Here is an 18,279-nt window from a genome sequence, read left to right on the forward strand (position 1 = left end):
GTAATTGAATAAGTGGTAGAACAAAGTTTATGCCTTTTAGTACGAATGATCACTTCTGTGATGAAGAGGAAAGAGAATCCGGTAAATCTAAAATGATTCAAGGCCAAAATTCAACATTGGCGTTTTTTTAATATTGTACATCAACACATTCATTAGTGTCTAATAAATAAAGGTTATTTTATAAAAACAAAAAAGTATTTTTTAGTGGCATTGTTCATCAAGGGGTAAGGCAAGGACAATGTCGTATGATACCCTACACAAGTACCACTGAACTCTAAGTTTCTGCGGATCTATATTCCGAGCCTGGGAAATTTTTCACGATATTTGCACTCTCTTGAGCGATTAGAGGTAATATTTTCCGTATCATGCTTTCCCGGAGTAAAAAATTACTTATTTACTTTATAACGGATTTATATTATTCTTTTTTTCTTTCGAAGAGTAGAATTTTTCCTTTCAAACAAGATAAGCATTTTCGAAAGCTTATTTAATTTTCTTCCCCGTAATATAATAAAAATTAAACGGCTTGATATCATAATTTCATCGTACAGTCTGAAGAAAAATAAATTTTGTTTTTTTGCGTATTTTTCACATTTCAACCGCTGTAACTCAGTCAATCCTCAACCGATTTACCGAATAATATAAAGTCATGAATGAAGTTATTCGAGTTTCAAATTAAAAATCTATGAAACCACGTTTTTCATCTTAGCCAAAACCGGAACCTCAAGCAAAATTTCCTAGCCAACAGCGCTACATTTCAGCCCTCTAGTGTGGTAATGGATTACTAAATATCTCAATACGTAGGCACCCGTAAATATTTAAGTGTAACTCCCTCACCCGAGTACATACAACAATATAGTTGGTATCAATTTAAAGGACAACCACTCCTCGTGGATATATTCTTGGGTTTATGTACTTCAGGAGTAAATATATACGCCACAGAATACAAAATTTGTAATTTTTCACACAAAAGTCTGGATCCAAACAGTCATGCTAAATCTTTGGTCAGACCCCTTTCTCTATGTAAAATTTCGTAATTGTGGCCTCTAGATTGGTCCATAACTGTGGCTTGTCTAAATCGACTCAGCTAGACGAGATATGACGATCGGTATACTTTAAGGTGGGTCTAGAACCAATATTTCTCGGTGTTACAAACTCTTGGGTTGTACAAAGCTATATTACATTGACAACATTGTTGTGTAGGGTATACTAATTAATTAAAAACTAATCCAAAAATTAAATTTTTCTGTAGGACACCCAAAGAGAAGCAAGCAAATATAATATTAAAGCCAATAATATATGGGTCAATAATGATAATTTATATTACATAATTGCAGTATGTATCCAAACTCCCTAAAATAATGAAATTAAGTAGATATCATTATATGAAGGCAACTGTAAAAAGTGGACCAATGCGTATAATTTCTGGTATAAAGATTGGCTGCACTATTAGATATTCAAATACCAACACTACCCTGGCAACCTTAAGAAGTTATGTAAATGCTTTGAATGCTATGGCGCTGGACAACATTCGAGATATCAGAGCATTTTTAATTCAGTAGCAGTGAGCGGAGCAGTATAGTCGGACGGGGCCGACCATATGATACCCTACACAACTTCCACGAAAATCTAACTTTGTGTGGTTCTATATTCTGATCTTGGGCAATATTTGCACTCTCTTGACCTTCGCCGTGGGTTTTGTTGTTATGTTCGGCTTTCAATTGTGGCCTATAGATCGACTCGAAAAAATCCACAAAATTAAGTTTTCGGTCCACTTTATCCCAATATTATTATCTGATCATCACCGAAAATTATAGGCGTTGTCCTTGACCATACCTGTATCCTCATGGAAATTTTCAAAGCGATCATCGCAAGGGTGGCAAAACATACGACAATGTAATTGGTATCAATTTGAAGGCCAACCACTCCTCTTGGATATATTATAAACTTCTTGGGTCTATGTCATTCAGGGGTAAATATATACGCTATAGAATACAAATTTTGTCATTATTCACAAAAAAGTCAGGGTCCATTTGACCCGCTAAATATTAACCGATCTTTATCAAAACAGGCATGCTTATTCTTTGGCCCGATCCCCATCTCCATGTAAATTCACGATGTTGAGCCATAATTGCGGTCTCTGGAGCGACCAGAAAATCAGACAAAAATAAAATTTTATGGTCCATTTCACCCCCTAAATATTAACCGATCTTTAACAAAAACAATAGGGGTCTTCATTAGCCAGAACCCATCCTACATGCAAAATTTCGTAAAGATTGATCCATAAATGTGGCCTGTGTCATGTTTACAAATTATAATGGGCAGACGAACGGACGGACACACATGTCTAGATCGACTCAGCTAGTCGAAATATGACGAACGGTATATTGAAAGGTGGGTCTAGGACCAATATTTCGCGGAGTAACAAACTCTTGGGGCTGCACAAAACTATAATACCCTGACAACATAGTTGTATAGGGTATAAAAATAAATTGTGTCCGATACGTTCAATAATATTTTTTTTCAAAGCCCAATAATGGCCTTACTAAGATAGCTCGTAAAAAATTGACCTATGATCTCTCTTCCAGCATTCAGGCAACAAATTCTTTAGGGGCTTATATTTCATGCTGAACCTTGTCAATATATATTTTTTGATTAGATATATGAGAATTAAATTAATTAAAAAAGTAAGAACAAAGACTTTACATGATTTCCACATATGTAAATATTTAAAATGCTTTCTCTAAACTCAGACAAAACCGAATTTAATATTAGCTATTATTCAATTCGTGTAAAAATAATGCAAGAAATGTAATAGCTGTCCAAATAAAACATATAGAAAATACAGAAACCATTTTTTAATATTCTGTTTGTCATTCCCCTACCATTTGTCCAACCAACATTTTTTAATTTACATCTCTTACAAACGGTCAATGTATCTCTATCCATTTGTATATGCGATGGTACATATTTTAATTTAGCGCACTGTCACCATAACCGAATGTTTTGGTTTCTTTCATTAACTGTGGAACTCCTCGTTGGTGTGGCTCTGCTGTCATACGCTTACACGAAAATTAGCACTTCGGCAGAGCAGAACCATAAGCGATCGTCCCGTGATTAATACCGCAAATAAATATTTGACAATTGTAATTACGATAAGAAAAGTCAATACGGGCAACAGTAAACACTTTGATTACTTTGATTTTCAGTTCACGATAAACTTCCCAATTCGAGCACAGACAATACACACTGATATCTTTATGATAAATGCCCACAGGTATACCAAGTGCTAGCATATGTTGGGGGCGGGGGCAATGTACTTGCCTCCAACCCATTACGATGTGTAGATGTTTTTTTTTTTGGCTTTTTCTTGTATTTCTTATAAAATTACGTTATTATATCTAAATATAGGATAAAAATTATAAATTTCAATACTTAGTTGATAATTGATAAAAATTATTTACATAATTCCTCCCGTAATATAACGTTATTCAGAATCATTTTACCGATTCATGGTAGTATTTGCAAATATTTATTTCGGGTTAAAATAAATAATCAATATTCGATGATTATCTGGAAGGTTAATTCCGTAAAGAAATACAGCAGCTATTTATTCAATGACAAAATTAATTTATATCCAATTTAAAAAATATGCTTCATATTGAACTTTGAGTGATTTTCATTAACAGAAAATGTTTACTTCTTCCTGTTGTAAAATTGAAAATCATACAATATGTTAACAATAATACTCATTCATTCATAGATAAGTAATTTTCAAGTTCGAGGTAAAATTTATTGTCACATAAAGACAATTTGTAATAATCTGTAAACGAGTCAAACAAGTCGTATAGTTCGGCATAGTCGAATGTTGAGTACGCTATGGTTAAAAAAGACAATCCGATTTTACATCTTTAATAAAACAAAGACAATTTTCTAGGACAATGTTTATAAGGCGCGTTAAGTCAAAGAAATAAAAAAGTAAATTATAATTTTATAAAATAAATTATAATTACGAAGCAGTTCGGAAAGTTCTTAGGCTAGCACAAAAAGCACGGTATAAACAGAAAAAAGTGAAGTGTTTTGGAAACTTCCATTTCTGTTATAGAAATAGGTGTTCAAAAAAGACGCATCCGCAATTTGTATACCCTTTTTCACACTGTGGTACAGGGTATTGTGTCTTTGTGCATATGTTTGTAACAGACAAAAGGAATCGAGATAGACCCATGGTTCCTTTTGAGAATATGCATAGAATCACTTTCTGAGTCGATTTATGCATGTCCGTCTGTCCGTTCGTCTGTCCATGTTAAATTGTAAACAAAGTGCAGGTCGCATTTATTAACCGAATTGGATGAAATTTGGCGCAGCTCATTCATTTGGGCCAGGGACAAACCCCATAGAAATTGAAAAAAAAACGGTTCAGATTTAGATATAGCTCCCATATATATTTTCCTCCGATTTTCAGCAAATGGTGCACCAAAGGGTCAAATTTAGTCCGATTGGCACAAAATTTTGAACAACGTACTGAAGTTCACGTAGCCTAACGTGTGCCAAGTTTTATTGAAATCGGTTCAGATTTAGATATAGCTCTCATATATATTTTCGTCCGATTTGTAGCAAATGGTGCCCCAAGGCCGATTGGCATACAATTTTGCAAAACGTACTGACGTTAGGATAACCTAACGTGTGTCCAGTTTTATTAAAATCAGTTCAGATTTAGATATAGCTCTTATATATATTTTCGTCCGATTTTTAGCAAATTGTGTACCAAAGTATTAAAGGTTGCACTAAATAATGAACTGATGATTGTGGAAGAACTGGAAATTATATACCAAAGAAGAATCCATTGTACCAAATTTAACCGAATTCGGTTGAAAAGCACCCCCCAAGAACCCCCTTTAAAACCTAATAAGAACCAAATTTAAGCGAAATTTAAGAACCCAATGTTGGGGGGTACCCTTATATGCCTATGCATAGGCCAATATAGTTCATCTTCGAACTTGGCCTGCCTGCAGACAAAAGACAACTCTATGTTGTCGTTTAGAGGCTAGACAGCAGACAGACGGACATGCTTAAATCGTCTTTGGATTTTACTCTGATCAAAAATATTTATTTTATAGGGTTGGAAGTGATTATTCCGATGAATTATAAACGAAAAAAATAATGTAAATTTACAAATGTACCAGGTTTTTGATCGCTCGGTTTAGTCGTTTTACATATAGTCCACTTTCATGTCAATGATCCTTCAAAAATGCGAGTTATGTTAGGATGTATCTCTTGAATATATCCAAAGTAGTAAAGGGTATCATATAGTCGGCCCGGTCCGACTTTACTAATTTCCTTACTGGTTTACAATGGAAAAATTATAAATACGTGCTTTATTGTAAAAAATTGCGGATGCGTCTTTTTTGAACAACTGTTTCTATAACAGGGATGGAAGTTTCCAAAACACTTAATTTTTTTTCTGTTTATATCGCGCTTTTTGTGCTAGGCTAAGCATTTTCCGAACTGCCCTCGTTTATATGTTTAATCTGCAACATTAACACCATACCATATTTTCGAGATTTGCCACATTTTTTCATACGGAATTTACTTTCGTTTTTAGATATTTTCTGAATGGACTCCAATCAAAGACGATAACACAGGGAGTTATGATTATTTATCGAAGTTAATGAAATTTCGAATGTGGCTCTGGACTTTTTTAGTTGAGCTATGTTAAAACTCGTGTCTAAACAGACGATTTATGTTGTCTTCCAATTGACGCATTAAAAGACAACATTGAATAATTTATTCATGAGATACCTTCCGAAATCTTGTAAGGAGTATGTCTGACGTTTATTTACATGGACCATAATATCGGTTCAGACAAAGATTTCGTGAAAATTTTCTGAATTTTATGTATTTTTATAAAAAAAAAAGCTTTCTCGTCGCTCTTAAAGAATCACAATTTACATTGGGTCTTGCCTAAATTAAAAAAAAAAAAAAAACATCAATCATATTTTTGCGTTTACAAAACATTTTTATATGTTTACTAGCAAAGTACCCGCTACTTCGTATGCGGAAAGGGAATAAAAAAAATTCATATGGAAATCGTGAATACTGTATAATTAGTTGTACTATAGTTCTGAATTCCACCTCTATTCTTACATTTAATATCAAGTTTATTACCATTAAGCACTCTTCATACACATAAGCATTATTTTCCGAAATCCACACTTTAGCAAAAACGTACATGTTCCACATGTATTTCCATTTAGATCTTTTCGAACACATAAGTATACATTTTCAAGACTACCTCTATACCATCACCACCACTAAATTTAGTACCAAAAACTCTTTGGTCCTTCTTTCTAACTCTCTGTCAGTGACCAACATTCTAATTAGGTTTCCAGGTCTCTCCGCTACCCAAATTCAATTTTTTTCCAAATTTAGTGAATTTTCTATTCTATTTACTATTGGTACACAAAACTCCGAGATTCCAAAGTTGTCTCCATAGCTCAATACTACACTTCAACAGTAATCTAAATTCCAAATCTCAAGATTCATCCAAATCCAAATTGTTTCAAATTTAGTACCATTTAGTAATTTTCATACTCATAAGTAAGAATTTCTAAAACTACATCAATCCTACACTCTAAAAGTAATCTTACTTCCACCAAAGTCCAAATTGTTCCAAATTTAGTGCTTTTCGTACCATGAAACCATTCTGCACTTTTCGTACCCATATACCAAACCAATCTCAATATTCCAAACCTGCTTTCAATCGTAAGTCCAAATTTAACAATTTCAGCTCTATCTGTTCACTAAATTGTACCATATTTGGTACTATTTTGTACTTTTCCTACACTCCCAGACTTAGGTTACTAAGTTGCAACTCTCAGGAGCCGAGTTCTACCCATTCACCAAAGTCCAATTTGTACCAAATTTTGTGGTTGTCGTACCCAAAGTACAAATTTCAAAAAATAACTCCGTCATGCGCTCCAATAAAAATATTAAGTCGACATTTAAAGATTTCAGCTCTATTCGTTCACCAGCATCCAAATTGTACCGAATTTCGGTTCACTCACAATTAAAATTGTACTAAATTTAGTACACAGTAGTACGAATTTCCAAAACGTCCCACTTTACCCAAACTTTAACCCCAGAGTGATCCTAAATCCACGATTCAGGATTCCAACTCTATCGGTTCACCCACAATTCAAATTGTACCAAATTTAGTACACATTAGTTAAAATGTTTAAAACTACCTACATATTTCGATCTTACACCCCAACAGTGATCCTGCCTCCAAATTTAGTACCCATGTAGTACTTTTCGTGCACATGAGTACACGCTTTCAAAACCATCTCCTTAAATAGACTCTACATCTCAACCCTAATTCGCATTCCAAATTTCAAGTTTTTAGCTCTATCAATTCACATGCTACGAAATTGTACCAAATTAAGTACATTTTAGTACTTTTCGATTATTTATAGTTCGAATTTCCAAAAACCCTTTCGTACATCTATCCTACACTCAGCGACCACCAATCCAAATTTCAGTGTTCTAGCTCTACCGGTTCGCCAAATACAAATGGTATCACATTTAGTACTTTTTAGTACTTTTCGTACCGTTCTGGTACGAATTTCCAAAAACCCTTTTGTACATCTTCCTAACTTTACATCAGTGACCCACATTCCAAATTTCAAGCTTCTAGCTTTAGCCGTTTCGTCTGGGCGATGATCTGTCAGTCACTCACTCACTCACTCACTTAACACTAAGCTCTTTTATATATTAGGATTTGTTCCAACGAAAAAAAATTTTCTTAAAACATTATTATAAGCTTTATTTAGATAATGTGGAATATTCTATTTTTTATTTTGCAACTGGACACGTTAAATATTATAGGTTTAGGATTTGTAAGAATAATTGAAGTGTGTATGTAAACGTTGGCAAGTGGAAATTAAGCATACGACGCAAATTGGCTTAAATCCAATTAGTTAAATTTTTACTTACCAAAAAATAAGCTACAAGTGGAGTGAGGTGAACGACACGACAAGGGAATTTTGATGAATCAAATCAAATGAATCAAATAATATTTTTAACATTTCTACATTTTTGAAATATATAAATTCCAGGGAGCTGTGTTTCGCCAACGCATAACTCGCGAACTAACAAAATTGTCTATATTTATTTGAAATGTATTTTGATAAATTGAAGTGCTGTAGCCATAATGTTATTATGGCGACAAGAGATGATAAGAAACCGAACGCGGTGTTTATATTGGTTAATGTAAGAAATGAGTAAAAAAGTATTAATTTGTATATTCAGCACAAAAAAACAGCAGTTCCTAAGAAAAAATAAAAAAATCAACTCCAATGCTACAACTTTTGTACATTTGCTAAAGTCGTACCATACTTTTAAGCAATTTGGCATACTTTCAACTAATTTCAATACATTTTCATTGGGAATATTCTTCCATTCACGTCAGAACTACTGCCAAAACTCGTCTAAATTGATGTAGCCTGATTAGTACTGTCCCATCACGACATAAATTATCATTCGGATTGATGATTGAAGCATTTGCTCACCAAGATAATCTATTACGATGTCGGAAGTGTGTCGCGGATCATGGCGATTCAAGCTCAGATTTATTTCTTCTACAGGATAGATATTCTTATCTACACGCCTTACTCCGAATTCCGGGTTTGACGATTACTAACGAAGCCTAGTACTCGTACATTTCAATTACCCTTTTTATTAGACGTGGGAACACACTACTTGAATGCTCTAATTTGAGGTTTGGGAACAGCGGAACATAGTTTTTATACCCTTATGACCACCAATTGGCACAATTTACAGTGTAGAACGGTTTCTTTTACTCAAGATCCGGATGGTTTCTTCCGTGGTTTTTAAACATTTCTTCATGATTTATTATTGTTAGGCATTTGCATAGCGTGTTTTGTAAATGGAATTTAAACGACGTTTCCCAATTATTCATAAAATGTAGACGAGCAGAAATGAGTTAATAAGAGTTATTTCGTTGTTTTCTTGGTGCTTAAGTTTTGGATACATAATAAATGACAAACATATAAAATGTCCTTTTATACTAATTTTGTCATTCCGTTTGTAACTCATCGATATATTCATTTCCGACCCTATAAAGTATATATATTCTTGATCAGGGTAAAATTCCATGTCCGTCCGTCCGTTTGTTGTGCTGAAATTTTGCATAGGTTTGTCTTTTATCTGCAGGCAGGTCAAGTTCGAAGATGGAATATATCGGTCCACGTTAAGACATAACTCCCATATAACGGTACCCCCAATTTTCGGTATTTTGGGGTTCTTGAGCGCGTTCTTCATCTGAATTCGCACATTGGGTTCCTATTGGGTACTAAATGTCTCCACAAAAAATGATAAATATAGGTCCACTTTTTCTGGTAGCCTCCATATAACGGTACCTCCTAATTTTCAGTATTTTGGGGGTTTTATCGTATTTTTCCACCGAATTGGCTGTAATTTAGTACTTTGAGTTCTTAATAGGTACCAAATCTCTCCACAAAAAATTATGCATATAGGTCCATTTTTTGGATAGCCTCCATATAAGGGTACCCCCATTGTTCGGTAATATGGGGTTCTTGAGCGCGTTTTTCTACAGAATGCGTTGCAATTTGGTATTTTGTAGTCGTATATGGCAACAAATCTCCCCACCAACAATAGTTTATATTCGCCTACTGTACTTGTATTCGCCCCTTTTTTTATACCCTCCACCATAGTATAGAGGGTATATTAATTTTGTCACTCCGTTTGTAACTCATCGAAATATTCCATTCCGACCATATAAAGTATATGGGCAATATTGCCAATTTTTTAATATTCCATTTTCAAAAAATCGTCTTTTTTGTTTTTGTGGCACATCAATGATTTTTGGTACACATATAGAGAAAAATGTTCTGACTCCGAAACCGTTCGCGATCAAATTTTTGGTTGATGCGCGCAAAAGTTATCGGGGTTTTAATTTTGGGCATAAGAAAAAAATCTTAAAATTACGCCGTTTATTATATTGACCAAAAACGTTGATATATATCTTCCTCCGTAAAATAAGAATATGAATATATTATAATAATCACGATAAAGTTGCACATATTCGCGAAATATGAGAAAAATAGAAAAAATATAGCAGATTACATCAATATTTTCATTATATTAATGACATACACACACCTAAAAATTAATTTAAAAATATCTACATAATCTAAACACCACGATGAATCAAATGATATCAAAATCACACAAGTCCGTGTAGAGGTTTGTAAATCACAGCGACAACAAAACAAGATATTGAGGAAAACAATTGGTTTTTGGTTCGAAAAAATAATGTCATCATATTTATTTTTTTAATTTTATACAAGAAATTTCAGAAAATAATGTTGGGGTTATTCTTTTATTTTACCCGAATTTCGCCGAAAAATTACCATATATGAAAATAATCACTTTTTGTGTATAAGTATACGCCTTGCGGATTATATCAAGACCCTTCCGATAAATCTTAGAATTCTATAAATAGGAATAAATCTAAAAATAAAATAATATTATGAAATATACATTTTAAATTGCGTGTAAATCGCGTAATTCTCAAAATCATTTGATGCGCATGTGGTTTCCAGGAAGTACTGAAGTTTATCTTCCAATCCATATATATTTTGCGAAATTTCATTTGACGGCCAAGATGTGCCGCACATTACATTGAAGTAACCAAAAAATCGTAAAACGCGAATAATTGCCGAAAACTCCATATGCCATTAATGCGCATCCGATTTCGGTGTGCACACTAAAAAAATACATCTATCTATACCATTTCAAAGTGGTCCATTAAGAACCATGGATGTGCCAGCACAATCTATTTTTGAGATAAATTGCGTACATCTCTCTTTCGGCTGAAGTTTTTAAAGTTCTCTTTTCGAAAAAGATCAAAATCCGTATGAGGTCATTTATTGAAGCGGAAATGATACACAGAAAACGCAAATAAATCCGCGATATTTTCAAAAACATTTTTTGCCAAATTTCGTGTTTTTGGAAGGCCAGTTCCCGCCGTTCTAGTAGATGGATTTTCACGAAGAAGATTTTATATCATCCGAAACGTAAAAAACCTTATTGATCGCGGGTACCCATATCATTCAGTTGACAGATCTAAAAATTTGGCCCGAAAAATAGGTTTTTTAGAAATTTGATCGCACAAAATTCGCATTTTCGGATGAGTATTACTCTGAAGCTGTGCATACTACATACACAAAATAGATATCAAATTACGCAGATTCGCGACTACAGTAATCTTATAATCGATTTTTAGAAATTCCTGTTTGCGTATTAAAGCTAGAAGTAAAATTAAAAAAACACTCAAAATTGAGCTTCAAAATGTCAGCATCATTTAAAGGTAGATGCAGTGAAAATGTTAAAAAATGATACATAAGGGGCGTAGTCCCCGTTTTGTTGGCTTATAGTTTTATTTTGACACGAAGACCGTGCAATGAGTGGCTTAGTCACAAATCGATAGAGAACATAAAAAAACTGGTTCGCCTCAACGTGTTTTTACACATTTTTTTACATTAAAGTAGACACAGCATCCACCAAAATAGAGTTTGGAGGTCAATATCATGAACAGTTTGCAACGACAGATTAATTAATCCAAAACTATTCACTTTTTTTCATATACTGTAAGTTATATATATAAAAAATTGGCAATATTGCCCATATATATTCTTGATTAGGGTAAAACTCTAAGACGCTCTTCTATGACGTCGGTCTGTCCGTCCGTCTGTTGTAATCACGCTATCTTCTGAAGGAATTGAGATAGGGTGATGAAATATTATTATATTATATATTAAAATAGTTGTCTAGTTCCGAGTTTTGGGTTTGCTTTTAAGACTCTGTTGCAATCATTTCACCTGCGGAGCATATCGAGATAAAAAACTAGAACGTAAGGTTCGATAATGAGCTATATATGAACTATAACCCGAACATGAACTAAGTTTGGAAGAAATAATAAGATGGGCAAAGTTGGATGAAATCAACATTTTCTGAAACAAATTTGGTCCAAAGAAACATGGGGTCTAGAACCAATATTTCGATGATGCTCATTTTCACCGCGTCAAAGTGTATACACCCTCATTAGTCATACGGCTGAGGGTATAATTAGCCATTAAAAATTTGTATCATGGTTTACATAATCGGTTTGTAGAAATGTCGGTATGAGTCCGCTTTTTGGTATTTTCCCTATATTTTCATATCTATGGTGGAGGGTATTCAAAGTTCGGCCCGGCCGAACGTAACGCTTTTTCACTTGTTTACTATTATTTTTATGACGTATATACAGTCCAGTACAGTTACAGCAAACTCGTAGAGACCAAGCAAATTAGTTCGTTATAGAAGAAATTCGTTACATCCAAGGTAAGGCAAAATGTGGCTTAGTAGAAAAAATATATATTCAGTTAGAAATTTGTAGATTTTGTCTCCTTTTTGATAATCCTTAAGATGATTTTCCTTTTCTTTATTTAATCTCACATTGCAGCAGACATTTTTTGGCAAATGTTGCCCGGGTTGCAGTAAAAATTAACTTTTGCGACGTCTGTCATCGTCAGTATTACGTATATTTGTACCAAGATCGTTATAACCAAATTAAAATATATGAAAACTGAATGTTGGGACCGAATACATATTTCGTTATATCCGTAGTTCGCTAAAGAAGAAATGATTTGTATGAAAAATATGTCTTAAAACTTCGGGACTCGGAAATGTGTTCGCTATTAGAAAAGTTCGTTATAACAGAGGTTTTTTATAAGCGTACTCGACTGTATATCGATAATCCGGACCTCAGTAATACTGATTATCCGGCAATCCGGACTGGATTTCACAATTCATTGTGTATTCTATAATCTATGTTTGACTCTAAATCTAATAGATGTATCACCGTAGGTGCTCTATTTCGGCATATTGTGATTTCAATAGACTTAATTTTCAATAGAGATCCATGATCCACAATTCTAAATATTATCAAATTCGTCGCTACATTTCCAAGCACTTTTATTATTGTAATTAAATTTTGGGTTCCCTTGATGGAGGCTTTCAAAAGTCATTTCAGTCGAACTTACCAAATATGTTAGCGCAGGTAAACAGGTATAAGAGTGAGAAGATATCCCAAATATCTTCAGGTCTGTGTTGAACAGAACTAAATTGAGAGTAAGTGTGTGGAAGCGTCACTAAATCTTTATCATCATCTCTGCACATTTAACTTGTTTATATTTAAATAAAACTCAATAAAATTGATGGGTAAAGAAAAGGGGTACGATGTACCAAAAACGGTAATTCGACTAGACCAATACGCACCAACATTTCGTTTTCCAGTATTTAGTGGTTCTAACCTGATAAACCAAAGAGTATGTCTGAAGTCAAGCGAAAAGTAAATAATTAAATGTTTTAAGCTCTTCCACCTTTCCAATTAATTAATATGTTTGTTCGTTTCGCTTCGCTGTCATGATTGTTGTTTATTTGTTTTCCGTACTTATATGTGTACACATAAATGGAATAACAGACATTATGGGCCGATAACTGCAAATATGCCATAGAATACTGCCATATGGGAAATTACAAAAATCGTTTAAATTCCTTGAAACTGAGGTTTGCAAGGTTATAACTCGCGAAATATGAACATACTGCATGTAATTTAAATTCATTTCTATAAAATGAAGTGTTCTTGTCAAAATCTTAAAATATTGGTAATAAATAATAAGTTTGGTGGAAGCTGTAAAAAAATGTAAAAAAATTGGTGAAAATGTGTTGCAGCCAACGAGTTTTTTTGTGCTCGTTCCTGATTTGTGGCTAAACTACACAACGCACGCACATGTGATCAGTGACTAAGTTGCAGAATACCCCATGGACAATATGATTCTATTGTATGATTTTTCGATATAATCAAAGCGTCCACCCAAAAAGGATGCTGACATTTTGAAGCCGGATTTTCGGTGTTTTTTGAATTTTTCTTATAATTAGGATGCGCATCCAGATAATGGACTAAACTAATTACAGGATTGTAGAACTCGTGATTTTGCTCCGTTTAGTGCATATCTCATGAATGTGCTCACCGTAGCTCCTTTACAATTGCATTCCATAGACGAAAATTTGGTGCGTAAATTTTTATAAAAAATCTATTTTTTGAGTCTAAATTTAAGAAAATCCATTCAAATTCCGTGGAACCCCGCGTGATTTTAGTTATTTTACGTGCCGGATCTAATGAGCCCATCCGTGTTCAATTCCGCCCAATAAAACGGCGGATATAGGTAATTTGAATGTATTGAAAAACTGCAAAATATTTTGACAAATTCGCGTATATAATCGCTGTTTTCAGATTCGATAATTGATTTCACATACATGCATTCTTGTGTTGTCATATTCGCGAATCTGTGTCAAAATAGGTCAAAAATATATCGATACACGAATAATATGCGTATTTTATCCAAAATCAATTGTGGAGGCACATCCGCGGTCCTTAACCGATCCCTTTAAAATAGGTGTCCTTTTGTGTATTTTCATAGGAGATTACTGAAATCGGATGCGCATAAAAATCGTATGCACGTTGCGTGATTTTTAGCCATTTTTAGGGTTTCTGCATAGTAAAGTGCATCGAGCGGCATACTTTGACCGCTAAATTAAACATCGAAAAATGCATAATCATTGAAAGACATTGATTCGGTTTATACGAAAACCGCATGCACATCAACTGATTTCAACTAATACGCGAATTGCATGCTTTTAAATATTGATAATTTTTATGCAACAAATTTAGTCATTTGTACAGTCGAAACTGTTATCAGATAAATATACCGATATTTAACAATCATCTAAAAGATTTTGAAGAAAAAAGTGTCGCATATTTTAGAAGATTAAGGCAAAAACGTATTCCCTTAACCATACTAAAAAAATCGAAAATTCAAAAAAACATTTCGATTTAATTAAAAAATTTATTTATTTTATTTTCAGATATCTTTATGCTTCTACTTGTATTTCTATGTGATTTGACAAGTATGCAAAGAAAACAAATGTGTTTAACCATTTGTAAAGAAATTCGCGAATTACAAAAAATAGGAATTAATTCAATTTATATTTTAAATGCAAGATTTAAAATCGCTATAACTTTTGTGCGCTGCATCCGAATTTGTGAACGCAAACATATGTCGAATCAGCATATTTTTCATAACATATGTAACAAAAATCATGAATGTGCTCGCAAACAAATTTTTCAAATTTTTTTATGGAATTTTAAAAGAATTTTGTAATTTCCCATATATATTTTTATTCAACTTGACTATTTCCAAACACTCCATATAATTCTGCCAGACCGAACACTCCATATAAAAACCAACTTTTTGAGAAAACATCAACTTAGAATTGCCGAAATAACTTGCAAAGCCATGAGATGTGTTGTCGTGTGAAATAATGATTCCACTGATTCTTTGTCATTAGTTTCAATAATGCAAGTCTGGTGAATATGCTAGGCATTCAGGTAACAAATTTTTATTATGATGACAAGCTTTTGTTTTATATAAAATCATTTCTGTAAATAACGGGAAAATGTATCTTTGTTAATTCAAGGCAAATTGAATGGGCCTAAAAATTAAAGCTTAATTAAGATTAAAGTCTAAAATTAGGATTTTTGTTTTGAAAAAATTACTGCAGATCCTTATTTTCTATTAAAAATGTCTTATTTATGGTGAACTAAAAGGTTGACTTAAAGTGTCTCATCTTTGAACATAAATCATTAATGGCCCTTACATAAAAATATTGATATTAGATATGATATTATTTTTTAGCGTTTGTTTTAACTTTGGGTTATTTGGACTATGGTTAAGCACAGGTAAGTTTGTACAGTCGAGTACGCTTGTAAAAAACAACGGTTATAATGAACATTCTTTATGGCGAATACATTTCCTGGTCCCGAAGTTTTAAGACAAATTTTCATACAAATCTTTACACTTATAGCAAACTACGGATATAACGAACTTTTTTTATAATAAACATTTTTATTCGGTCCCATCATTCAGTTTTCATCTATTTTAATTCACTTATAACGAACTTGGCATAAATATACAAAATAATGAACGATGTCAAACCTCCACAAAAATTAATTTATCGCTAACGCTGGCAACCTTCACAAAATATTTCTGGTTCAATAAAGAAAAAGTTAAGTAGCTAAAGTATTGTCAAAAGAGGCACAAACATATTACATATTTTGGAAATTAATATATTTTTTCTGCTACTCCTTGGTATATACCTGGGATATAACGAACTACTAGTTCGCTATAACCGTACTTTACTAAGTATGCATTGAGTCACTGTACCTGTTTGGGTACGGCATAAAAATCATCAATTATATTTTTTAAGTGTTTATATGTTGAGTTCCTTTCATTCATTTGATATGAACACAATTGATGATTTTTAGAGACAGTTGGCTCTTAATAGGTTAATTTACCTTACCGCCACTAACAAAATCACTGTTTTTATCCGAATCAACACTGTGGTACGGGGTATTATGTCTTTGTGCAAATGGAATCAAGATAGACAATTGAAGTGCAGGTTGCATTTTTGTTTCCAAGGATCGAAGTAAAGGTCGCATTTATTTGGCATTTCGATTGAGACGAAATTTTGGACTGCGTTCCGAACTGATTGTAGAGAGGCGTGTATTAATTTCTATTGAAATTGATTCCTTTTTTATATAACTGCCATATATAGATTCGTCCAATTGTTTGTCCGATGGAGACGAAATTGTAAACAACGTACATAACCGAGACTTAATTTATAGGTGCTGAATTTCGTTCAAATCACTTTTGATTTAAATTTGGTTTTACGATTGAAACAAAATTTCATTACGGTAATTCCTGGCGTTAATAAAACATATAAGTTTTATTTATTTTTTATTTTATTTATTATTTTTTTATTTTATTATTTGTAATAGTACTTATTAAAGTGAAGTTACGGCAAAACGTACAAAGAAAGACAACATTTGTAATTTTTTTCTTCTTGTTGTTGTTAGCAAAAATATTGATTTAATAATTACAAATATAGATACTGCAAAAGAAAGCTGCTAAATCAAAAATGTCACGTGAGTGTCCCAGAAAATCCTTCGCAAAACAGATCAAGCCAAATTTTGAATGTGCAACAATAATACCTGATATTCCTTTCTGAAATAAAGAACATTTAAAGTTCAAAATATTTACATAATTCGTAGAATTTTCCTATTATATGCAGTGGTGTCTAAGTCATGTATATTTGAAGTCGCGTGAGTCACCGCTCTTTTTGGCTTTTATTTCAAAAGATATAAATCCGGAGGCTGTCATTTTTACCACTAAATACTACAAAAAAGTTTTAATGTGAAGTTGTAAAAAATGAATGGTGTTTGATTTATTTAACATTTAACCGCGAAAGTGCCCATATGTAAAGTTTGAAGTTGGGCTGTCCCTCGCACTGTCATTTCTGTACTGTGTTTCTCAAACAAATATTATATTTGTATCTCACAATATTTATGATATATACATTAATCCGGGTATGTATAAAGGTTTTGGCTTCTCCTGTAAAATAAATAAAATCGTAGTTACGTGCGTTGGCATTTTATGTGACGATATATAATATTTTACAACGTTACCTATTATCCGACGGGGCGTACAAAAATATTCAACTTCACATTTTTCACATTTTTTGATCAATTAATAAAACGTTTTCGTCCATTTTCGCCGTTTTCAATTGGCGCAGATGCAAATAAAGTCTTAGCGTATTTGGGTAAGACGGACGTCTATTAAACCCTAAAAAGGTGAGAAGGTGAGTATTTTTGTACGGAGCGCAATAAATTAGGTACGACCCTTAGGTAAGGCTGTTATTCTTTGGCGAAAATTAAGTTTCATGCAAAGGTGTATTTAATAAGGTGTATTCATCAGATACAATAAGAAAAAATTGACAAAAGCAACACTGCTGTTATAAAAAAAATGGTCATTATTTATTTGTGTTACTTTTTGTCCCCAAATATTCGCTGAGTAATTATTTTTATGACATTTTTATATATTATTTGTGATTTTAAGTTAAGTTAAAAAGAAGAGTTGGGCTAAGTACCCAGCCCTTATTCCAAAATTGCCATAAGCGTATATCAAAATCACAAGCCGAAAACGGGTGCCTACAAAAACTTAACAATTTAAAAGGAGATGTAAATGATACTCTACAGAATCTCTCTTTAAATATCTATGGGCATGACTAGAGATGGTATTT

This window comes from Musca vetustissima, unplaced genomic scaffold, assembly GCF_032173495.1.
Source record: "Musca vetustissima isolate MV318-11 ecotype Yass unplaced genomic scaffold, APGP_CSIRO_Mvet_v1 utg8951, whole genome shotgun sequence".
Classification (NCBI taxonomy): domain Eukaryota; kingdom Metazoa; phylum Arthropoda; class Insecta; order Diptera; family Muscidae; genus Musca; species Musca vetustissima.